Source organism: Triplophysa dalaica, chromosome 4 (genome assembly GCF_015846415.1).
Source record: "Triplophysa dalaica isolate WHDGS20190420 chromosome 4, ASM1584641v1, whole genome shotgun sequence".
NCBI classification, from domain to species: Eukaryota; Metazoa; Chordata; class Actinopteri; order Cypriniformes; family Nemacheilidae; genus Triplophysa; species Triplophysa dalaica.
Genome location: NC_079545.1, coordinates 19,123,726 through 19,148,890, shown reverse-complemented (window position 1 = coordinate 19,148,890; position 25,165 = coordinate 19,123,726). Strand labels below are relative to the sequence as shown.

The 25,165-nt window shown below is 39.7% G+C and overlaps 2 long non-coding RNA genes across 2 annotated transcripts in view; one reads left to right on the top strand and one right to left on the bottom strand.

The window, feature by feature from the left end:
• LOC130419246 (uncharacterized) overlaps nt 1-15,885 on the bottom strand; it is a 74,447-nt gene extending 58,562 nt beyond the window's left edge. Inside the window, exon 1 of the long non-coding RNA XR_008906477.1 lies at nt 15,745-15,885. This is a non-coding gene — a long non-coding RNA (uncharacterized LOC130419246). The remainder of the gene's footprint in view (nt 1-15,744) is intronic.
• Nucleotides 15,886-23,320: 7,435 nt separating this feature from the next.
• LOC130419959 (uncharacterized) lies at nt 23,321-24,626 on the top strand. The gene is made up of 2 exons (XR_008906565.1): nt 23,321-23,459; nt 24,241-24,626. It is a non-coding gene; the product is annotated as an uncharacterized LOC130419959 (long non-coding RNA).
• The last annotated feature ends 539 nt before the right edge of the window (nt 24,627-25,165 follow it).

The following is a 25,165-nucleotide window of genomic DNA, read 5'->3' as shown; positions in this document are numbered from 1 at the left end:
GTGGCAAGGGGGGCGTGGTTTAGTGACGTCTACACAGGGGAGGAGAGACACGGGAAAGACGGTAAGCAAGTAGGTCATTGCAGATTAAGAACACCTGCGTCTCATTACAGTGATTGGTGAGGGGACCGCTTAAAGGCTGGCAGGATTCAGAGGACATCGAGAGAGAGAGACTAGCTGGAAGACACAACCGAGCTACCAAAGGAGCTGAAAGGAATCTCACAAACAGAGCGCCGGAAAAGCAGTGTGATATTTGACATTCTGAGTTAATGAGTATTGTTAAGCGCAGTGGCGCTACGTTTGTGTTAAACGGAACGGAATAAAAGTTTCTCGTCTTCCAGCCCGAGCCGACCCCGCCTCCTTTCTTCCATATACCTTGAACCTGATTACAGTAACATTATCTGTGAATAATTCAAAAATGTACTCCATGTGCCAATGTTGCGCAGTAGCTGTTTATTGCACTAAATACACCAACATGTGTTGACCTACAAGGAGGGAGATCACTGGTTCACCGATAGCGGAACAGAGAGTGAGGAAGGCAACATACGGGACGACCCTGGAGGGGAGTCACTACGTATGGGTCTATAGTCAAAGTATAGGGGTCCACCTGAACAGGGGTGACTCTACCACTACCGGACTCTGTATAACAGACCGTCTGCCCGGTCTGCTACCACTATTGGAAATGCTTGGTGATGGATGGAATGCCTATACTTCGCCTTGTGGGAAGTAGGGAGGCTTAATTGCACACTGACTCACCAAGGGGGGAGAAAGGGCTTTGCAGGCATACACCCACCCAGTCCCCGTTTTCACCTGCGTAAGAAGAGGCCATACCCCGGAGGCCATACCCCGAGTGGAGTGGGCACTCACTGCAAGCGGGATCTTGGACCAGTATGCCAAGTTAGGTCTTCCGCTCTCCAGTGCACCAATCTCCTCCCTAGTGCTGTCCCCGAAAACAGACAAAGAGCTGAACACAACACTGGAAACAACACGGTAGAGGTTGGGTCTTCCTCCCCAGGTGGGAGCACCTGCAGCCTCACCACCTGGTCCCAGAAGGGAGTGGTGGGAACCTGAGAATCACCTGGCCCAACTCTAGGCACTCGTGGAACACAGAGAATGCCTGGAGGTCCCCTACCCTCTTGATGGAGGCAAGCGTCACAAAGAGCTGCATTTTTATGGTTAAATGAGGAAGACTGGCATCTCTCCGGTGCTCAAAAGAGGACATTCAAAGGTCCTGTAAGACCACATTAAGGTCCCAAGAGGGAAGGAAGTGCGAGCAAGGTGGAGTTATCCTCCTCTTGCCCCTGAGCAGCCTGGTGACCAGGTTGTGTTGCTCCAGAGACTTACCCTCCACGAGGGTAAGTCTACAAAAAACTTTCAGAGGGGACGGGGGGAGGCTGCTCTTGAAGTCTTTCTCAGGAAGGACAACACTTACCGAACGGGTATCTCCAGGGGTCTTCACCCCAAGAAGAACACCACTTAAAGGCTCTAGCCTGCAGAACGGTCTCAACGACTGCCAGCGGCAAGCAGCTCAGATTATCCTAATACCGTCCAGCTGCAAGATATGGAGGTTATACAGGTCTGTCCTGGGGTGCTACACCGTGCCCTTCCCCTGCGACAGAAGGTCCTCCTTCAGGGGAATCGGCCAGGGGAGATTGTCATCAGAGCCATCAGGTCTGTGAACCAAGTCTGGTTGGGCCAGTAAGGCGCAACTAACTGCACATTATATCCTTCTTCCCTGACCTTGCATAGGACCTGGGCAAGGAGGCTCACTTGGGGGGAGGCGTACTTCCGCTTTTCCCGCAGCCAGCTGTAGGCTATGGCATCCGTGTCGAGGGAACCTTCATACAAGGAGTAGCAAAGCGGGTAATGGGTGTAGTCCGGGAGGCAAACAGGTCCACCTGTTTGTCCACCTGGCCAAACAGCCCCCATAGGAGCCGGACTGCATGGGGAGGAGTCACTACTCTCCTCGGAGCATCCACTGACGAGAAAGCGCAGCGGCTGTCTGGTTCAGGTTCAGGACTTCATCACCTGCTGACTCAAGAGGAGGAGCCTCGTCTTCCAATGCTCTTCCGATAAAAAATTTCACCACGCTCTGCCCCAGGAACCAGAATCGTGGCTGCCCGAGCAAGCATGGCTGACATCTCAGCGTCAACCTCGTCTTGGGTTCTGCCGCCCAGGGGAAGCTGACGGAGAACCCCAAAATCACCCCCGGCTGCTCGTCAGAGCGGCGACTCGCTCTGTAAGCATCCGGGGTTGCAGCAACGTTCAAAAAGAACGTAGTCAGACATGATCGCCACACCTTCGTCGGACTCCGGAATGAGCCTGTCACATCTAAGAACACAGCTGCGAGACATGCCCGCAACGGTGAGAAATTTGCTCTTTTAGATGGTCTGTGGCTCACTGCTGAAACGCCATGGGGAAGTCCCCTCAAGCACAGGGGGAGTTCCGCTGCATGTGTCTTATGTACAGCTGTGTAGTAGTTTTCTCGAAGAAAATAGTTGCATGACATCAAGTCACGCAGGTTCCAAAGAACAAAAAGATGAATGAATGGGCGCCGCCATCTCCTTTTATACACGTATGCACTGGGCGGAGACTGACGTGCGCGTGCCATTCGCCAAGTTCATTGTCGTTTCTAAATTCCACTCGGAGATGATAGGTTCTTCAAGATCAAACCCCAATCTTTCTCTTAATGCAACGTCGAGAGACCCACTGAAAGGGAACTAAAATTAACATAAAATTTGATATAATATATGAATAAAATTAAAATCAAAACATAATGACTCTGAATGAAAGCAAGTATTTTACATCGCCCTCTGAATAGGAATCCCGTCCTCTGTCTCTCTCTCATGATTTCTCTCTCTCATTCTGTCTTGGTTGGTAAAGGAGAGAGACAGGAGACAGGCAGATAGAGAGGGGTGGGTAGGGCTGTGCTGCATTCTTCAGTATGCAGTGGGATGATGTGTTGGTATGAGCAGTATGTGGCAATGTGCCAAAGCGGCTTCCAGTATAGCTTAAAAGAATAATAAAGCAATATATAAAGTCCTGATAAGAACAAAGATATAGGGTCTGTAGCCATGCCGAACTAGCTAAACAAACACACACACACCACATGTCTCTAGTTAAATCCTAAATACAGTGTGCTTCCCTACTATGAATTATAGTGCATTATTTGATCATGCTATGAAGGTCCCTGGCATATAAAAGTATATCATTATGGTCATAAAAACTACCAAAATATATAAAAAAATAGGCCTTATCTGTCAATTCTTAGTCTTGGCTTCCCTGACATTTTTATTTGGAGTTTGATCTATAGTCTTAAATCATGCTTTAAGTATGCATTACATAACTTGTATAATACACAAACTTGATTTAATGGGAATGGCACTGTATGGATCAGTGCTCAGAAATTAGCAGAACTTTGCATGTGTTGATGACGCTATCTGTGCCAAGACATGTGCGTCAATGCCAATTGCCAAGTGTTCAAAATGTAACGTCCCACGTAAAACAGCTGCTTATTCTATCACAGAAAGAATCTTGCTGAATGTAATACACAAAGTGTTATTTACAGTCAGCAATGGATAGATCTTGCAATTATGCTAATATAAGATGTCTGGGCTTTTACTAATAGGACTGATCTTTCAAATCAATACCGAGATCAAGGTTATCTACGGAAAGTGCATGTGAAGTTTACATTTTAAAAAGTCACCTACTGTGGGTAAATGTAAATGCGATGATCAAATGATATTATACAGATGTATTACAATTAATAAGCAGATGTGGTTTAAATCAATTTCCAGAATTCTAGATACATCCAGCAAACAATGCATCCAGAATATCCAGGTGTGCTCAAGGAAGTTTCTGTTCATTTGCTCAGACTACACTTGAATATCTTAACAAATTCAATGGCTAAACTTTGTAAACTTGACTAACATAAAAACTTCTTCTGAATCTCTTGTCGTAACAGCCAATTACAAATAACTTCAAGGTAAACTGATAAAAATCTAAAATTTCGGTGTATATTTGAAGAGTTCATTTGCAAAAACAGATAACTCTGTATTATAACAGATCATGTTTTTTTAATCGTGCGTTCCAATTCATTACAATCAAACATAAAAACAAAACCAAAAAATACAGCTAACACAATAAAAAAACTTTATTTAAAAAAAGTAGAATGGAGTTATCTGTCTTTGCAAATAAACTCCTCATTGGTATTTATGGTGTGCTTTTGGTGTCGGAGATCTTTCAGGTTCTCTTCAGATACTGTTGCCCCACTTGGTGTTGTGCATTTTAATCTCTATGTTTCCCAGGAAAAAAAGGGAGGAGCAAAGAAAAAATGATGGAGAGATGTAAAGATCCTGTAGTGCCGAAGCAGAGCTCTGAGAGCTCGAAGCACTGCAGACCAACTCCCTCAATCCTCTTTCTCCTCTCATCCTCTATGGAGACAAGCAGGAGGACAGATAGACTCTAAGCATGTGTGGGAGGTCTGCTCTCTGCTCGCTCCTCCATCACCTCCGCACTGCTCAGGTCATCCGTCTATTGATGGCTGGAAAAGGATGAGCGATATGTAGTAACCAATGAGCGAAATTGGTTACTACACTAACCAATTTCTCACTGGTGAGTGATCTTGATGCATCTTGGTAGGAAGACACATGGACGCATGGCCTGCCCCGAGGTCCAGAACTTATAATCTTGGTGTTACTCTTCAAAGAAAAGAGTAATGGAGGCAGTTAAAATAACAGCAGGTCTACATACGTGTGTACAGGCTGGGTGTGAATCAGATACATGTAATCATCTCTGTGAGCGTGCGGGACAAACAAGTGCTTTAGAAAGATCAATAACTGCAGCAACAGTCGATCCTCGCTGCTTTCCGTCCGGCAAATAAAACATTTCTCTCTACCGTGTTTATCTTGCTGTGGTTCTCCATCATTTACTTGTCTCCCTACATGCCAAGTCAAACCCTTCATCTTCCATTTTCTTTGTCTTTCGCATTGTCTTTCTCCTAGCCCCCCACCCACCCCACCTGCTTGCTCTGCTGCAGTGTGATCTGATTGGATAAAAGCTCGTCTCGAACCACTTTAACTTTGTCCGAATTTGTTACACTATTGGCTACCTCAAACAGGCTCGGCTAGAGAAGGAGGGGGCGGGACATTCCCCTCAGTCCCGTACCCGGAGCGGGGAGGGCGCAGTGGGCATGAGTTTGGAAGCGAGTCCCAGGCAGACTGGCGGCCTGTCTGGATAGGACTGGATGGAGCCGGACCGGCCTATTGGCCTTGGAGATTAAGGTTTATTTGCTCGAGGCTCGGGCACATCCATGGACAGCTTCCCATATCAAAGACAGGCCCCAAGAGAGTGCCAGGAGACTGCTGAGTTATGTTTTCTTTCTCTTGTTGCCTGCACAGATGTGTAAAATCATGACATGATTACTGCTGTTTTAAAAGCAAATACTTTGGCAGATTTATTAATGACCTGGTATTCTGCTTGGTTATAAAGAGTACACACTATTTTAAACATACTATTATACCTCCGGGATTATCAGCATTGTATTTAGATGCAGATAAAGCATAGAGATTAAAGTGGCACGCCACACGTGTGGAAGAAAGTAGTAGTTTCTGGAATAAAACCCCTATACAGCAATGGGATAAGCACACTCACACGTGCACGCCCACAGTTCCTCAATGATGATATCCGGCTGACTCACAAATTGTGACTATAGAGGGGTGGTGACATCGACCACTCCCTTTTACACCACACTGTTCTGCTGGGTCATGTTTTAAAGACACGCATTACAAGGACAGCTCAGAAATGATGCTAATGTAATCGTTTGCCATCTGCAGGTGTAATACGGTACTACAACAAACATACACATCATAAGATGTCCCACCACGCATACCTCTGTCTGAAATGTGCAAATTCATGTAGAATATGTAGATTCATCTATAACGAAAAATAGGACAAAAAATAATTTAGTTAAAGAACATTGTCAAATTCAAACAAGGAATGATGTTTCTTGAGAATGCATGTATGGCAGACTCAATGCCTTTGGCGCAACGTAAAACAAACAAAACAAGACAAAAGCAATTCTCTCTCCTCTCTTCCTTTAGCTCTCTCTTCACCCATCCCTCTTTCTCTTGTTCCTGCCTTTTCTGTGTCCTGTAGAATATTCTCTCATTTGTAATCCACAACCCCCTCCCACCGAAGTTGTCCTCAGATGCCCTGGCGCCATGTTTACCTCATGTTGGTGCATTTCCTGCGTGTGTGTCCTAATGTTTCAGGGCAGAGACGTCACTGGCACAACATGTGTTGTACATTTTATTGCCAAGGTGGATAAGGAAATCATATTGAAATAAAATCAGGAAAAAGACAAAAGTGAAACTAATAAAAGATTCAAATGATTAAAGTGGAAAAAAATCGATAAAACCCTGAGACGGATCACACCCATTCCTTGATGGACAAACTACGTTAATAATCCCCCGTGGTTCTTTTGATCTTGTAAAAGGCCGAGATTTTTGTTGTTTGACACATTTGTACATATTTTATTTCATTTTTTTTATTTCATTCAACTTTACATATCCAAAAACTAAAATTGTTTCGCTTTTTGTTTGCATTGTAGACAACTCCTAACCTTTTATCCAGAGCTATGATTTTCTAGATTTTTTTCTAATCACTTTCTAATTTTTTCAAGTAATTATCTGCTTTCAATATAATTAGCATTCTATCGTTCTCTCGCTCTCCCTGTCTGATGGGGAAGGAGTTGGGAATTGGGGTGGATATCCGCATTGGTTGCCATGGCACCAGACAGCTCTATTTCTACCAATGCACAGTGTGTGTGTTACAGTGAGATGCTGTCCAAATTATGAATGTCTGCATCTTACTCGATCATTCATTCTGTATTGTGACTGATTCATAAGCTGTATTTTCAAGTTATTTGTGTCCTAAACCACTTCAAACCTTAATAGCGACACATTGTACAAATAAAAAAGGCACTCCAAAATACTCAAGTCCAATAAAACACAGTAGTAGATGAGAAGGAATTTGATATTGTGTTTTAATTCCCTTAAAATGAATTCAACCTGTGTCTATTTCACTTTTTCTTTTGCGATGTTTCACTATCAATAGGAGCTATTATAAGAGCGCATCTGGTGCAATGCTTTCTATTCCATCTACCTTGTCTTTGATCTGCTGCTGGCCCTTTTTGCAGTTTTTCTCCTTCCTTCCCAGAAGAGGGCAGTATTGTTTTACCGACGCAGCTTTTCACTAATTTTCCAACAATTCTTAACTGTGCAAAGTGATCTCTTAAGGTCTCCAGGTTTGGCTCTCACTAAATCCTTGGTGTTTCCAATCAGACCCGTGGGGGTGGCTTGTTGGTTTTGACAAAATCCTTGGTGTTTCAAGTCCTTTACCCTAACCCACACCCTAACCCTAACCTTAAACTACCTCAGACTGTTAAAATTGCCCAAAAAAAACACTATTGCATGAAGATGTCAGACTCGAAACACCAAGGATTTAGTGAGAGCCCTCCAGGTTCATTGACCATCATTTGTTTGTGAAAATGAAGCTTTAGTCTGACTTACTGTACTACTGTACCAGGCAGATCGGCTGAGAAATATGTTTGTACCATGTGTAAAATACGTGATGTTTTTTTCTTCATTTATCTTCTTTGCTTATTCATATTATTTTACCTCATAAAAATCAAAAATGGAAGTGGCTTGTGATCAGAAACTGAAAATGAATGAATCCCTGCTGTTGTAATTCATTTTAGATGAACTACACCCTTTCACTACTTCTTTCCTTGGAGCGTAGTCATTGTACAAACTTGCAGAGGCACATAGCAATATTCTCACACACAGTCACACACTATAGAAGCACATGCGGACATTCAGCACAGTGCATGCGAGCATACAGTATTGTTGAAGGCCTTTGCCTTGACGATGAGCCTCTCCACTTATTTAAACAAAAGGGCCTCTGAAGCGGCCTGTAGGACAAACACTGTTCCTAGAGAAAACACTGACACAGTTACACTGTAACCCATCCTACGTAAAAAGGACACACACAGCTGTGGAAAGGCCCCATGGAGAGGCAGAACTATGCGGATATCTCGAGCCCAGAGCAAAGTAAAGACAATAGAGTCTTTGACAGTCAAATCGTTTCAGTACAGTCAAAATGTCTCAAATGGTCCCCACTCTCTTTCTGAACTTTGCCTTTTTAATCTTTCTTTGTCCTATTTTAGACAAGCTATTCTGTTTTCCCTAAATGTAAAGTTAACAGTGTACTAGTTAGAAACGTATAATTTCAATAGGTTTTTTCAAAGAACAGTTTTCCAACCCCGAGAGGTCTCACAGGGCGAACGTGTACGTTAATGTCTGCGTGTGCATGTATATATATATGTCTCTGAATGTATGTGCGTAAGCCCTGTAAACATACAGTCCTGCTCTCAATATGCTGCACCCTGTGACCCGAGGAACTGTGGCAGTGCAACGAGTTCATTCACATGTGTACTCTCACACACACATACAGCAGAGGCCTCTAAGGGAGGAAACACACATGCCTTTACCATCTGACACCGGCAGCTCCTACACACTAACGCACATACAGACTTTGACTTTTCTGTCCTAAACAGCAGACAAATGCATGAAAAACATGGACCCCTGTTAATTATTGTATCTTTTAAACACGCTTAGCTCTTTCTTAGGGTGAGGTCACATGTCTATTATACATTTAAAGATAGATCATGCTGTATATGGCGAATATCTTCGAAAGAGGCGCATACATATGGAATGGTCGTGTGCGATATCCAAGACGCTCCCCTTTGCCCTCAAAGAACGGAATGGTATGTTCTGCCTCCGAGCCTAACACGCTTAAGCCGTGTGTTCACCGAGCCATTTACGCCTGCAGCCGGCGTGTTTTTTAAATTGTTTTCAATGGTAACGCCACGCTTTTAAAAAAAGCCATCAGTTGACTTTTTTTCTATCAGCGCTGGCGTTCGACCGGGTACCTAGAGTTGAAAAATGTTCAACTTTGGGCAGAACGCTGTGCCTGCAGCGGGCGTTTTGAGCTAACTCCTACCGTTTTCAGCAAGGTAGATGCGCCTCGGTGGACACAGCCCCTTAAAGTATCACTCTAGCACAAACGCATCAGTCCATGTTCCCTTATGTGTTTGCCTTGATCGTGAAACAAATAATAAAACATGTCGACAAAAGTCATTTCAATGCAGATAATGTAGGAAACAAAACATGTTAAAGGTTAAAATGGTAACATGAAAACGACGACTTGAAGAAAAGTTTTAGTATTTGAACTTTTGCCAGCACTCCTGAAACTGTATTAACATAAAAGTCTGTCATGCTACATTCCTGAAAGCCCTTTCAGCTTGAGAATGGACACCTCAATCATTAACCAGTTCAAGAAAACCCAGAGCTCCTTGACTCTTCCTGGCATTCGAGCATCTCACTTTCCACAGAAATGGATATCATAATAAGGATCAGGTTTCCAGACCATTTTCTCTGACTGAATGAAGATATGGAAAATAAGGTTAAGAAAGAAAAGTTTTCTCTTGAACCAAACCGAGTTTACAGTTCTCAGCTATTATGGCCATGTCTAAAAAACAGAGGATAATTTAGCCGTCGAGGTACAGTGTGTGTGTGTGTGTGTGCAACGGCTCCGCGAGTCACCATATGCTTTTCTGGATTTCTATGCATGAAAGTATAATAAACACAGCAGTCACTTAATAGCTTTCTCAAATTGCGCTGGCAGGATTTCATTCACACAGTCCAGTCCTCACTCTGTCATGTGAAATGTACACAGAGGCTCTGCCTCATAGTTTGCTAAGACATGCTGAAAGGCTAACGATGTGTCGGGAGACATTTCTGCTAGATATAGAAAAGGAAGATGAAGCGATTCAGTTTTAGATCTGGTAAAGAAACCCTCTGAAACTGCATGTCACGACAAAGGGAATGACTTTCACGAAAATGTCACACACAGATGTTTTCCAGGCAAAAATGTGAAAACCAATAAACCGTGTCTGGGCGTTAGGAATGACTATTGAAATTAATCAGTGAATTAATTCTGGAATGTTATTTTTCTCAGCGGCTGGATTCACTACCCGAAGGAGCGCCTGGAACGCATTCAGTGACACCTCCCTAAAACATCAGATGCAAAAAGATAGAACAAAACGCAAAACCTCTTGTATGCTATTTCCAATATATTGTTTTTGATAGAAACAAATATTTATTTATTTCACTTCTATATTTTCTAGCTTATACTTTAAATGCATGTCAACAATTAAGTAATTTCTTTCTATTCTTATTTGAGGAACCTTAGGTGAAAGAGCTGAGACAATGTTGAGAATCTGAGACTTAGAAATAGTTGTGCCACTGGGAAGCGAATTGCACACATGCAAACTAAACATTTTACAAAACCAGGTCGTTTTTGCACTTAATTCTTGTAAAAGCACACACACACACACACAGTACTTATAATAAAGAACAAAGAGGAGGAGAGGAACTTTGTATCCTTGTCTCATCATTTACTATCATTAACTATCTGTGTGCATGTGTGTACAAGTGTCTTTTAAAATGGTCAACTTCTATTCCTCCAGTCTTTATGTCCACACATGGCCCTGCCTGACCCCGGCGACCATGGAAAATCCATTTCCTGTCATTCTTTGGAATATTTTAGGATGCAGTTGGATGTGTTTTTATTTTCCGTACCACAATTCATTATAAGCATGCACTCTCTTGTACATTTCATTTCATTTATAATAAAATGTCAAATCTTTGAGAAATTTGTAAGCACTATAAAGTGGCATTTCGTATACGATACTTGTTCGATCTATTTCTGGATGGAAAGTGCTTTGGTTGGAGGCGCAGAGAGATAAACAGTGTGTGTGTGTGTGTATTGTGTGTGTGAGAGAGAGTGTATGAAGAAATAGATGGTATTTTTACACAGCTGGGTCAGACTTAGCCCAAGGCTTCTGTCACACTCTTTCTCCATCTACAACACGACTAATGGTGTCAGATTTTACCTCAATCCACAGAAGAAAATAAATAACAGACTGTTTAATTCTTCTTGAGACGTCACACATGAGTGCAAGATCGATTCCCCCTTATGCCTAACTACATTCACGAATCATACTGGTATTTATAAAAAAAATGAATAAAATATTTGAAAGGTGTTTAATAAAAAAGTGTATGGTGAGGTTAATGGTAGTGGAGAGGTCTTTATTGTCCTAATTAGTTGTCATCTATTTAGTCATTTGAAATCATTAACACTTATTATAATTGTATTATGTATAATTTACCTTGCTGTGTCGAAACGGAATGAATTTTAATTTATATGAGCTCGTCAATATCAATCTAATTGAGGTGGCCAAACAAAATAAAAGAAGGCGGGATTCGCTATGGACAGAAGCCAAGGTTAAAGTCCTCTTTAACTGTAAAAGAGCCAGCGCGATGTAAGTAGCTACATTTTCTATGTTTGATAACCGTTTTATCATAGAAATGTTAGGGCCATTCACATGTTGCGTGTAAAAACACAAGCAAAACGCTTTTTCCCTCTTTCTTTTTTTGTTTAAGTCACATTTTAGGGGCATTTTGCCTTTATTTGATAGGCTAGTGGAGAAAAGACAGGGAAGCTTTGGTTTGACACAGGGGAGTGGGACCGGCAAAAGATCCCTGAGACGGGAATCGAACTCGGATCGGGCTGTAAATGCACTGACACTATATGTCTCCTTCTTACAGGCGCTTGGGAGTTTGCGCTCCCTTGGGGTCTGCCGTTACTGTTTTAGCGCAATTGACACGCATTATCATTTAAAAAACAAACCTGAGTAAACAACCAATGTCCAGTAATGCGCAACACGGTCACAGACAGATGGAAATGGTCCGTTAGAAGTTTCTCCATATGGGCCCGGACCTAACTTACTACGCCACTGTATTCGAACACATATGTGGAGGTCTCTGTGCTAAGCACTGTATATCCACTCAGCTTAGAATCGCCCCTGGAGTAACATCACTGTTCTAAGAAATGTATTCATATCTATGCTTATATTCCTCTCCTCATTGAAACATAGACGATAAGACACATCTCAGCTCAGTCATGGAGGTAAATAGAAAAGCAGAAGTCAGACAGCCCTCTGTCTTCTCTACTTCTAGTGCTGCTGCCGTTCTAGTTACCACACACTATATTTGACTGACTGACCTCATCTAGCTCAAACAATATCACACGTTCCCTTGCATATATAAGTTGAGAACTGAATTTCCATGCAAATGACAGTCAAAGTTATGTGTGCACGCGGCCAACCTTCGTTCTGCAAATTCTGCTGAAGCTGTTCTTCTGAATTTAGCAAGTGAAGTGCAAAGCACTTGCTAACTGTGGAGCAATCTGATGCGTGTTTTTATGAAGGCTGCAGCAAGTGGTGTAGCACTAAAACATTTATATAATTATGAGCTATTCTGCATGGCCACAAATCACTATTACACATGGGATATGTTGATGCATATGGGGGTGCATAAACTACACATGGCAAAAATGCAGATCTTGGGTATGTCAGAAAAAAAAATCTTTTTCTAATCTTTTTCCAGATTATTTAAGGTTTCTTTGATAAAGCAACCAGGAATGCACGTGGCAGCACAAAAGTGCTTTGTCCACAGATGCCAACTTTCCTTCTTTCTCCTCCTTTGAGCTTACAGAAAAAAGGAGAAAGGAAAAGGAGAAAGCGAGAGAGAGCGAGAGGTGAGAAACGGCCCTTTTGGTCAATTCTATTTGAAGCATGACGGTTTTGGCAGTTGCTCTGGGCAACATGCCATTGTTTACATGTGGGAGGGATTACTGCCGGGCTGAGCAATGCGATTCGCTGAGGTCAAGTTTCACTCTATCAACAAAGATTTTGAAATCTTGTGGTTAGCCCAGCAGTTTCAACTCACTTCACAGATATTAAAAAATATTATTATTCAAATAACTGTACTAAACTAAAACCAGTGCAATGAAATATAAGACAGTTACTAAATGTGATATAAACATAATCAAAAGTGTTATACGTAATATTTTTCAACTTCACTTTTCAGTGAACCCTACAGTGCAATGAAATGTATGTAAATATATTGTATGTAACTGGAAATATACTAGAATACAGCAGAGGGCAGTGTATTTTCAATATAGCTTTGCTTTATTAATGCAACATAAATGATTGTTAATGAATTATATATCGACTTTATAGAGTCCATTATTTGTGTATTCTGAGGTGACTGTGAAAACCTCAGACGTTGCGCAATAGTGCAGGAAGACAGAACTGGGCTAAAGGTAAAGTAGCGAGGAGCGTATTTACTCAAATGGCACAGAACATGCAAGCACAACAGCACTGTGGCACCATCCATTCACAAATAACTACACAGGAAATGTAATGCGAATTTTATTCAACCAGCTCATTTTGAACAGGTGTCACTCACGTCCTAAAGCACCGAACAAACAGCCACATTGTAATCGAATATGATGCCGTCTTCAATTGACACTGTAGCTAATTCGGATGACCCACTCAAACCAGCACCCAACTAACAGCAGAGCTTGGCCTTGATGTGAACTTTGACCTCTCGAGGACCCTACAGAGTATGACCTCATCCCCTCCACGCAGACAAAGGGAGTCATCCTGACCTCTCTCTCCTCTGTATGTTGCAGCTGAGCCAGCAGAGCCAAGAAATGACAATTAATCAGATTAAATAGAGGAGGATAGGGAGGAGAGAAGAAATCCGAGGGAATTCGACACAACAGTTTTGTGTGTTATGGACGCGTACATGGGACAGATCCTGACTGTCAATTATGGCAGTCTTGGTTTTTATATGTGTCTCACACTCTCATGGTGTTAAAGCTTTTGTGTGTTGAAAACAGACAGTGTGTCTTAAATGGATAGTTCACCTAACTATTACAATCTGTCATCATTTATTCATCCTCATCCCAAATTGTTTTGTCTCAAACATTCTTTAAAATATTTTTTGTGTGTGTTATGCAGAAGAAAGTCATACAGGTTTGAAGTGACATGAGAGTGAATAAATGATGAAAGAATTTAAATTTTTGGGTGAACTCTCCCTTTAAAACCACTGAATTCTCTTCCATTCGGTTCTGCTCCCTTCAGCTGTTTTAAAACACATGAACAAATGTTAACACCCTTTAATGCACATAATCGGGGTCAGTCGAACCCAAAACCAACTTAATTATACAGGGTTTCTTTTAGGACAAGGCACCCCACCAACCCATCTGAACTGAACGCACACACTCACACTTAAGCTATTCTGTTACTAAAACGTTCTCAGATGTCTCCTCTTTCATGTCATTCCGCTCATAAGTCTTTCTTGTGCTCTTGTTCGCTCTCGGCTTAAGTGAAAAGACAGCAATGAAGTTTTGGGGCGGGCTGTTTCGTCAAGTGCTGACAGGAGTGACTTACAGGTTTCTGACTGAAGCAAGTGTTGAAAGTCCAGTATATGGCCAGAGGACAGGTTGGAGGATTGTGCAGGTGTGAGTGTGTGAATGGTCAACGTGATGGCAGAGTGATGAGTGAATGACCTTCACATGTGCCTGTTGTTATTTTCCACAAGGGTCATCCACTAAAAATGCACGGCATGCAAGTGCCTCTCCTCCTAGCAAACCCTTTTCTAACCTTCTTTCTCTCTCCCTCTTTCGTTCGCAGTCAATCTCTCCTCCTCCGCTCTTTCATTTATCTTACTGTTGTGTATTTTGTCATGAATCAGTCTGACTAATTCCTCTCTTTCAATGGAGCACAAAGGTTCTAAGTTCACCAAGTTCAAAAAGTGGGGCTATTTTAGGCGTTTCCCCTCAGGATATCCTTTTGGACAGGCTGTATGTATTCGGTCCACCACACAAACCTTCATACAGAAAGTTACCAAACAACTTTTGTAAGTTATGCGTGCACTTGTCATGTCACTTATGCAGCGCAAGTATTCAAAAGCCTGTTGTAGAGTCTTACGCTAATTGTTGAGTGATTACGTGGATATAGAGTGATAAGAACAGATTGGTTTTACCTTCCATCTCTTTTCTATAAAAGTCTTATCAGTCAAACCAGCGGCACATGCAGACAGCTGTGAGGAACCACTTTGATGCCGCCTGAAATCATGTGTGTGTGCCCCTTCAAAACACAAGGGAGAGAGATAGACTATTTCTGGATGCAGTAGATGTCTGAACAAAGGAGACACAGTCGAGTCGGGAGAAAGACAGCAGCTGAGTCCATCATTTACCGCAGCAGTGAGCAACCATTCTGACAGCATTTCGCAAACACACATACATATGCTTAGACTCTATATGAGAATGCTCACACTCACATACAAATGCATATGGACACATATGATAGTCATGTACACCCAGTGAGGCGGAACACTAACGTGCTCTCTCATGCAAACAAACATGTACAAATAACTCTCATAGAGTCACAATAACAAGAGAACGCATTAATCAAACAAGTCATTAAAATAGATCAATTTAATATGTATGCACAAAGAGCCTTTCTAAACTGATACAAAGCTCCCAAAAGCTTACAGCATGAGCAATTTGTTGACACAAATGTAGTTTTAGCACACGTTCAAATAAACAAAGGAAACTTAAACGCGTGCTAACTTTAGATTCTCCAACTGCTAAGAATCGAGAAACTGTACTGAGAAAAACATGCATACTGGTACCCAAACTTAGCCTCACAAACACACCCGTCTGTGCGTCGACATAGAGCAAGACCCACGCACACACACATCTACTTACCCACTATTAGACAACTTCAGTCTTATATATGGCGATACGTTCTTTACATTCACTCCTTCATCAACACACCTTTAACTCTCCTTCTGATCTCTTTACTTTCTTCTTTTAAGAGTCAGTTAAATCCAGTTTCAACCTCCACCCCCGAACAACAATAAGAGTGTGAGAGAGAGAGAGAGAGAGAGAGAGAGGGAGAGAGAGAAAGGGAGAGAGAGAGAGAGAGAGAGAGAGGGAAAGAGTGATTGCTCCAGACACAGACGCTCAGTGAACAGACCACTGCCACTTTTCTACATACTCTAACCACCCCCCACCCTCCTCTCCTCTGCTGCCCTCCCCTCTCAGAGACTCGGTCCTGCAGAAGAGCAGAAGCCATCCGGCACGGTCCAAAGTCCATTTCAACTCCAGCATGTATATGTGTGTGTGTGTGCGTGTTTAAGCATGTGTGAGAGAGTAAGAATTAAATGACTGTTTGCACTGTCCAGGGTCTGCATCCACATAGCGTGTAGAGTTATGTAACGTCTTTATTTGAGAGGATTATGTACCTATTTTTCAGAGAGGGTGGACATGACTTTTTGACAATTTACTAGCAATTTACTCAGATAATAATACAAATTAAATTAGTTTTGTTAATTCCAGTTAAAATCTGCTTGGCTCCAATATTTGTCTTATGTTTTGTTTGTATATTAAATACATTTTTATAGGGATAGTTCAGCCAAAAAGGAATATTCTGTCACAATTTTCTGTCATCATTCCAAACTGTTTGACTAAATTAGTTGACTGTTTGACCAAATTAGTTGACTTCTAAAACAGAAGATATTTTGAGCAATGTCTCAGTGTTTTTGTGTTCATACAATGGAAGTCAACAGGGGCCAATGTTGTTTGGTTACCAACGTCGTTCAATATATCTTTTGTGTTCGGCAGAAGAAAGTAAGTCATACAGGTATGCAATGACATGAGAGTAAGTACATTATTAAAAAATGTTAATTTTGAGATTAACCATGCCTTAAACAAAAGTGAAAAACATGTCTAATCTGTTCCATTTAAACACAAAGCACACCATAAGAGCAGAAATAGAAGTGCCATGAAATTTATTACAGATAAATTTCACAGAATAAAAGAGAGCCATAAATAAATGTTAATATAAAAAATAAAAATGAGAGAAAAACGTCTTTACGAGGGATGAAGGTTGTGAAGATTTGGAGTTTATTTACACCTGTGGTGTGACTGACAGGATTAGACAAGCATACATCTGAATTTTCACGTTAAATTTAATGTTAAATGGGAAAGTAATTTGATCAGTTTAAAAAAAGTAATGAGGATTAGCAAATAATTATACATCAATGTAATTAAAAACTGAAATTGAATGTAAGGGAAAGTTATTAAAAGAACAAAAAGGACATTTAAATAATACACTTAAAACTAATTCTGACGACTTTTAATTTGAAGTAAATCAAGTACCAAGTAAATAATTAATAAACAATAAAGATTAATAAACAATACAGTGAGATCCCACACATAAAAATTATTTAATGATTGTGATTTCACTTTCAGACCTCATAATTCCTGATAGTGTTGGCAAATAGCAATTACTTTCAGAACCGATTCCTCTATGAGCTGAATTACAATTACTGTACAGCTACAGCATGCCTAGAAGAAATAAAATGCTTAGTAAATGTTGTGCATGGAGCAGAATAAATAAGAACATTCTGAACTCTGTGAGTGTGTGTGTTTGAGAGCAATCTGAATGTTCTCTGGTGTCTGTCCTAGAAATCCCTCAATCTAATATATCCCACAGCACTGACACCATGAGCGGATCTGTCTGCACATAATCTCCTCTTTTTTTCCTGACCCACATTTTTCCATACACGCGTATATTAATTTACATCTATCTATAATATCTACACGCTATACATCGACATCTTATCTGGCATCAAATAAATCGTACTTTATGTACTGCACATATACTGTATATTATTATGTGTACGTTAGATCTATTGGATGCCAGATAAAGTACAGATTGTACTACAGTTAAACAGTCAGCAAGATGCATCCATCTCAGAGCACAGTACTTCCATTTACAGTGCTTTTGATCTGATAGTCAAACACTGAGTAGGGTCTTTCAGTGCCTGAACAGGCCAGGCTTGTTGTGGGCATAAGTCATCAGAGTCAATTCCAGCACTAGATAGTAATCTTACATCAATCTGAATCTCAAGACCACCAGTTTGTGTCTATGAATACAAACATTCCAAAGCTCATGCACGGCCACCCCACTTCTGCATTACAGAAATACGCAACCATCATTCCTTTCGCACATTAACGCATAGGACCCATGGCTCAGTGAGTCTAACTCAGAAAGGCACAGCTGTGCCCAGAGGCAGGTCGTCCTTAAAAACCTTGCATGTGTGTGTATGTGTGGCAGAAAGAAAACTACAGAGTGCTATCTGGAAATAGCTCCAGTAATCCAGTGAGCAGACAGAACATTCTGTCTGTGTTTTGGCTTTGCTGATTCATAGCAATGAGCAGAACACTGAGCAGAACACAGAGGAAAGCTACAGCAGCGACATGTTTGATTCAGTTTGGTTTAGTTTTATGTATTTATAACACACTATTAAAACAACAGAACACTGACTAGTGCTGCATATTCGTACATTACAAAAGGCTTTAAAAGATAAACTTCATAACAGCACACATACAATTAACAACAGACAGATTTTATATAAGAAATACACTTAAAAAATTATTCATCTTTATAATTTATTTACCCTGTTGTCATTTTAAACCTGTGTGATTTCATCTTCTGCAAAACACAAAAGAAGATATTTTGAAAACCAAAACTCGTTGGTCCCCATTGACGTCTATTGTATGGAAACAAAACCAATGTAAGCCAATGCAAGCCAACGGTTTTCTGTAAACAACATTTTTCAAATTATCTTTTCTTGTGTTCTGCAGAAGAAAATGAGTCATACAGGCTTGAAATGACAAGTAAATAATGACAGAATTTGAATTATGCCTTTAAAGTACCTAATGGTCCAAATGCTAGTGCCGGTAGATGTAGTTTCAGACTTTACTTAAAATTGTATTTCAAAACTTTAGATGTCTGAATTCGCTGATTTTCAGGAAATTGAAAAACACTGTACTTTTTAAATGATAAAATACTATGCTGTCAAGAAATGTTTAATACTTTTTATTGGTAAGATATTTCCAAAACCTAAAGTGACGAGCATAAAGGGTTACTACTAATAAAAATATGGAGATACAAGGTTTCAGAAGGAAAGCAGCTTTATGTATAGAATGACAATTTGGGTAAAAAGGCCCACACTTATCAGCCAATTAATTGTATTTCTTACACAATATCTAGGTTATATAAATTTAGGCCAGTTTGATAATAAATCATTCAGACATTGAAAGTAATAAATTCCAACTTTATATATCAGACATCATACGGCTGGCAAGTTTTTTTTGTAATGATTTGTTAATGAAACATTAAAGGGGTGGTAAAGAATGAATATCTAGCAAAAAATCATTTTGTGCATCTCTCCTGTCACTTTGGAGACATATGGCCTGATAATGTTTGCAACAAGACAGGGTAAGGTGGATCCAGGACAGTGAAAAAAACTCACTTGAGGACAGTCTGTGTGCTTCGTAAATCGAAGCCCATGCGCAATGTTCCGGCTCACGAAAATGTCACTTTGATTTAAATAACGGATGTTTCCACAACAACATTTCTTTTCAGCGGGAGTAATGTTTCTTTTGTTTCACATGTGTCCAATACAGGAGAAAGAAGATCAACGTCAATAATTCTTTAATTGTATCTGCTATCTGTTCTTGGGATTTTGCCAATTCTTTGTTAGTGTGATAGAGAGAGACACACAGTAGGGAACACTTCTTAGACCCCAATGGGCACCCGACTGATACCAAAGGTCAAAGGCCATGAGAAACACATAGAACAAAAGAGCTCTTGTACACGGTGAGAGAACACTCTTTCTCAGTATGTGCAAGTCTGTGTGTGTGGACGAATGACAGAGGTTGTGTGCAGAAACATGGACCAACACTTGTTCACTTTGAAAGAAAGCCTGAACCTATGAAAGGTGACAAAGAAGAACAAAGGCATGAAACATTTTCCTGAATGTAACACTATCCGGGCCTCCCCCAGTCCCTTGACCCCTAAACAAATCAGCAAATTATTGATACTAACACAAAGCTCAAGTAGCTCAAGTGGGGAAAAAGCTTGTGCTATGGCAAAGTTGTATGTCAAACCACAAACTTCATATAAAAAAGCATATGTAGTATTAAATACAAAAATGTTTTTATCGTTCCTGATTCAATATCAGGAAGCCTACTAGTGGAGCACACTACACAACTATACAATACTAGGCTTGCACACACTACAAGGCTATCAGACTCTTGTTTCCAGCTGTGGTGTAAGCATATTAACTATGCAACTAAAAAATAATACTATAATTTTAAACTTGCTCTCATATAATCTACGTAATTGGAATCGGAACACACTTCAATCAATTAAATAAGGCCTACCTGTGACAGAACTACATCATCAGATTTTATCTGTGTATTAATTCATTTTTATGTGTTCTTTTTGCTTATTTAATTACACCCACATACATTCACCAGCCTGAAAATGGAGGCCACCTATACAGAACTCAATGAAGCAGGTGACCCAGAGGTGTCCATTGCCCATGAGAACAATTGATAGGGGTCTTACTTTGATTGGCCAAGCCACCCATAAACACATCTAACTGTCATTGTGTCATTCAATCAGTGTCACCTGATGCTCTTGTATTGTTGAGATCCAAGTTAAGAACCAAACAGGAAGGGTATGTTAGCCCTCTGCACCACCCTAACACTTTCCCTCAGTGTTATATAAAGTCCTTTTGTCTTGATATTCAGGCCCAGCTGTGTTATTCTATATAAGGGACCAGGTGAGTTTGATCAAGAAGCACACAGCTTACATATAAAACAGTGCATAAAGCTCACTTGGGCTTTGATTTCCTCGCTGTCAACTGGAAATTGAGTAACAGTAACTTAATATATAGAATGTGATTAATGTGTAGAAAAGATCACAAAAAGATCCTAACATGATTTCACATCATATCATATCAGATCATTCTTATTTTTATTCAAACCTTACTGTAAGGAATTTCTCCACCATTTTAGATCTTATTCAGTAATGGGTTTGCCTTCACTATAAAATATACATCCAATGCTTCCAAAACATCCATCCATCCATCCATTTTCTACCGCTTATCCGAACTACCTCGGGTCACGGGGAGCCTGTGCCTATCTCAGGAGTCATCGGGCATCAAGGCTGCTTCCAAAACAAGTTATCTTAAAATCTACCTTTGGGAACTGCCTTCACATCAATTACAATACTTGAAATGCACTAGTAAAAGTGTTTAAAAAGGTTATGGCGCATTGAATAACATAAATGTAATATATAAATGAAAAGTTTCCCTGTCAATTTCGCCAGGTGGGAGAAGTCTCTGGGTGTGTCTTACTCGACTCACTATTGGATAACTGTATTGACTTACTGGAAATGTCCTGTCACATCTCTCAAGGCATCAGAAATTGCATACTTTATAATGACACCCCTTTTAATGAGCTTCAACAAAGACTGATTAACATCACAGAGGTAACAGACCAGAATGAGATTCAGCCTCTGGTGGCAATTTATCTTTCTCATCCACTGGTCAACTGTAACACCTGTTGAGGAACACAGCTTTGTCTGTTTAAGGATCTAGGATCAGAAAAACCACATGGGGAATCTGTGGCCAAAAAAAGAGAGCATCCCAGGGGAATGACCCCTGACCTCTTACTAAACCTATCACAGTCTACTAGCATAAAAGAATACTATTTTGATTACCAGACCAATGTTTTTAGAAGGGCATTAAGTATTGGTTTTCCATGTCAATAAGCGTCTTCGTAATTTAAGAACATCTTTGTCAATATAACAATAAAGATGCGCTAATTAAGTTTTGAATATTCAGTAAATGTCTCAGTCCATTTTATTAATTGGGTTTATAGTGATCATAAACGATGCATACTTTCATTCCTTTGTAAATAATAGTAATAAATAAAACCGGTCCCTTAAAAGCGTTAAATCTTTAGGATATATTAGCTGAAATTATGAAAAAAGCAAAAAATGTTATATCATTGCCATATCTGTTCGTCAGATGCAGCACAGAAACTGGAATGACAATATGACATCTAGTGGCTAACAGGAGTATTACATGCATCTGCTTTTTCAAGAGTTCTGTACACAAAACAGTTCACAAAGGAACAAGGTTATGTTTTAGTTAAACATTATCTCAAATGCATGTCTATGGCTTTCCAGAAGATTTGACTCAAATAGTAGTTCAAGACAAAAGGGGAAATAACTTACATTAGTGAGAGATGTCCTTCCTGATTGACTGTAATATTCATCTTCAATCTTTTAACTTGCCCGTTTTGTCAAGGATGGACGACACTCATCTGAAATGAGAACAAATGTCCAAGAAAAAACTGTTATAATACAAAATAGTTACAATGCAAAATACTTCGTAATACTCACATAACGACACACACATCATAATCTGAAACATATAACGTTAAATTACTCAGTACAAATAATCTATGCACACACAATCTGGAGACCGAAAACAAACTGGACCACATACATTTTAGCACATTGTAAATAATAGTCTTCGTTCTACATAAAAGCATTGTTTGCAATTGTTTGCGTTCAGACCTTTTTATTTACTCTAAAAGCAAAAGCTATTCTTCTTTGTTTAAAAATATTTTCCCACTTGTACTGTGTGTAGGCTAATTAAAGTTTAGCACAACGTTCAAAACATCGTGGGATTACATTGTCATCTCCATTAAATTAAGTATTTATAGATTAAAATTAAATGTTTAAGATGTCAATGTCTGGTCTGATCTGTTATACCTTTTAAATGCTGATACAAAGTGGAATTGCCGGGCACTTACACATTCCAGAGAAAATGGCCAGTATCCCAGCCGGCACATGACCGACCTTCAACGTTGAAATATGGTTGAAATAATGACAGTTGTTGTTTCAACGTTGAAACAACGTTGATATAACGTTTAATGCTAAATGGTTGAAAACCAACCAGTACATTACCAACCTTCAACGTTGAAATATGGTTGAAATAATGACAGTTGTTGTTTCAACGTTGAAACAACGTTGATATAACGTTTAATGCTAAATGGTTGAAAACCAACCGGTACATTACCAACCTTCAACGTTGAAATATGGTTGAAATAATGACAGCTGTTGTTTCAATTTTGATTGAAATTGCTAAATGGTTGAAAAAGGGTAATAAAAACACTTATAAATCAACTTTTTTTTTTTTACAAAATTTAAATTATTAAGATCATTATTATTATTATTTTATTATCCATTTACATTTTTATCATGAACCTTCTGGTATAAATATTATCAACAGCAATAAAAGATTGAGCTGCTTTACCACAATGAAACAATTCCTATTGGTTATTTAACCTTATTTGCTTTGATTATGATTGGTTAATCTGTCTGTCATTCATGAAACTGGCCAATGAAACTGCGCGCGCCATTTTATGTTTGAAAATATGACCGTTATCCTGACCGTCTTTCTGATCGAGGACGTCATTTGAAGCGAGACTGGTCTGGCCAAGGGAAGAGCACGATAGAAAGTGGTCTGCGAGGGCGCGGGATCAAAAAGGTAAGACTGATTTCACAAATATACGCAAGGTCATGAGTTAAACGCATTATGTCAGTTCTTGGGAAATTGTAAATGCACAGTTTGTTGAATGAATTTACTAACTCGATATTCAGGGAATGCTTTTCCACATTTGTGTCGCGGAGGGCTAACGTTACTTTTAAAGATGTCGATTGAGGCCTAACGTTACTCGTGCCGCTTCAGTGTCGTTTTGTGCTTTTGCGGTTGCTACATCGATTTTAAGGGATAAGACATTATACGTGTGCACACAGATACAAAATTTCAGGAAAAAAAGTGTAACGTTACATAAGCTAAAAATACTGACTGAAACGATGTCTCCACATTCGTTTTCTTGTACCACATTATCATTGTTAGTTAGTTTTATATTAATAGTACATCTTGTTCTTGTATATGAAGTTATATATGAGAAAGATAGTGTTTTCAGCTTGCCACTGTAAATCTGTATTTTTCTGTAAAATATTTGTGCACATTTATTTTTGTCACCTAATTGACCTGATGCACAGAACGTTCTGATTTAGTTCTGCAGTAATAATAGAACAGAATTGTATGGAAGAGAAAATTGGTATTACTGGATCAAGATGTTTGAATTGAAGCAGACATATGATGTATAATGTGCGAGAATGACTGAGCTGGCTTATCGAAAACAGGGAAGCTACTGTGCATAAGGTCAATTGTGATCCTAATAACTTTGACATCCTTAAAAGCTTTTCCATAAATTTATAGCAATTTTGTTGATCTTGGCTGTTTTGATTTTTCCCTTTAGATGCAGTCGTCAATGCACACAACACAACCAGTACAAAAGTAATGGAGACCATGTCCAAATATTTAAAATATGCACCAGAGAGGATGGGTGGTAGTGGCCTTAAGAAGACTCTTCCTTGAAGACACCTTTTTTTCCTTCTTTTTTAATGACTGTTGCTAGTAAAATGTTAAGTTCTACTAAAGACTTCTTGTTCTACAAACTTTCCTTACTTTTACTTGGATTCTTTTTCACTTAATTGTTGAGATTTTAGAATGTTACGAAATGTGTACATATGTTTGTTATTATTTTTATATATAGGCTATTGTGTATATTTGCAGTGTGTATGAAATTAGAATTAAAAGCTTTTTCCCTCTGCATTCTGATATCATTAAACCCTTAAGAAAGTGCTTTGTTGTTGAATGAGAATTTTTTTCAATAAATTATGTGAAAGTGTAAATGTGGAATATAGATGTATATTTAAATTCTAAGAAAATTATTTTTCCATTTGGTGTAATTGTTCAAAACTTTTTCTTTAGAAAATGAAGCATCTCATCCCTGCACTGCAGATTAATGAACATCTAATTGTTAGAAAGAGATTTTTTTTTTATGCCGTCCAATTGCAAATCATGTACAGCAAGTTAAATTAGTTGCTGAAAACACTATGGTTACCGAAAATCATAGTTTACATCTCAGTGTTGACGTTTAAGCAAAATTACAGGTACGCCGGTGAAACAGGGTTACAATATCAACGTTGATTCAATTTGCAAAATCGAAAGGTGATTCAACGTCGACAGAAGACCATAACCCGAAAGGCAAGAGTGAAACGACGTCGCGATTTCAACGGTGAATCAACGTTGTTTCTTCCGCGGTGAAACGACGTCGCAATATCAACGTTGATCCGTTTTGCAAAATCGAAAGGTAATTCACCGTTGATTCAACCATGGTA